Below are 1391 nucleotides of genomic sequence, written 5' to 3' on the forward strand. Positions count from 1 at the left end.
CGCCTGCCTGCCCGCCCCCCCCCCCCCCCCGCCGCCCCTTCCCCGAACTGCTATTGGCCAGCCTGAACGCCACTCGACGATGCCTCCGCCCACTCCCCCACCCATCTCCCTGCTACTTGCCCACCTGCCAAGATATCGCTAGCCTCTCACTGGAGTCTGAGCGCCAGTATGTGAACTGTTGCCTTCTATTAATACAGTCACGCAGAGATGGAGGTGAAGGGTAGTGTCGAGGGGACAGGGAGGGGTGGGGACTAAACACACACACGCTCACGCACACCCACGGTGAGATGCTGAAGCAACCCTAGCTCACTGATGGTGCTCACCCCAAACTAGAGCTGCCCTGGGCCTCTCCAGCCCTGCTGGCATTAAAATCAACCGCACTCTGAATTTTACTCTTTATGAACATAAAGATAAGTCCTCTGCCTCCCAAGTCCCGTTCATTAGCCAAGGAACCCCCTCTTCTGTCCCAATCACCCCGGACTGAATCACTAAGGCTCTCATAACAAAACAAACATAAAAAGGAAATTGAAAATGATCATTGTCCCCAAGAACACAGAATCATTTTGTAGTACCAAGAACAAGTAACTGACATTAAGGAAATTCCACTGGGAGGACATACATTCTTCAAGTTAGGTAATGAAGTAAATATTGCCCAAAAGGTTGTAAGTTATATTTGGAGAATGTATAATAATTGAGTCAAGGCAGAATTTCCACCCACCAACTTGATTGATTATTTCCTTCTGCCACCCTCCTCTGCAGTTACTGCTACCATGAACCACTGCTACTGATCTGAGTGGGTCCCATCCTTGAGAAGTTTGAGATTGTAGTGAGGAAAGCAATTCTGGGGGTATGGTCGGTAGCAAGCTAGACCGCAGTGCTGGAAGCCACATGGCCAGCCCCACATCGGGAATCCCCCAGTCAACTTGAAAACACACTGTAGTACAGGCGCGCCCTAGATCCTGATGAGCTAGAGGGCTGGAAAAAGGGGATCAAGGCATGACCTGACTCTGTTCAGCGTGTTTCTCTCTCTCTTACTCTCTCTCTCTCTCTCTCTCTCACACACACACACACACACACACACTTTCTGTAATGAATAAAATTATAAAAAAAAAAAAAGATACTAGGGGGCCAAGCAGATGCAGCAGATGGCATAATGGTTATGTCACTTGACTCCCACATAGTTGAGCATCGTTTGAGTCCTGGAATCAGCAGTCTAAAACTCATGCCAGGCACGTGTGAGTGTGTGTCTGAAATCCTGAGAGAAAAATGGAGAAGGGATTATGGTATGGCCATCCCCCCTCTCTGGGGTCAATTTCTCACTTTCTGTTTCTCTGTTTCTCTCTGTCTCTCTGGTGAGCACATGCACCCTGTAGCAAAAATCTCTCAAAAAA

Source organism: Tupaia chinensis, unplaced genomic scaffold, assembly GCF_000334495.1.
Source record: "Tupaia chinensis unplaced genomic scaffold, TupChi_1.0 Scaffold144058_1, whole genome shotgun sequence".
Taxonomy (NCBI): Eukaryota; Metazoa; Chordata; class Mammalia; order Scandentia; family Tupaiidae; genus Tupaia; species Tupaia belangeri.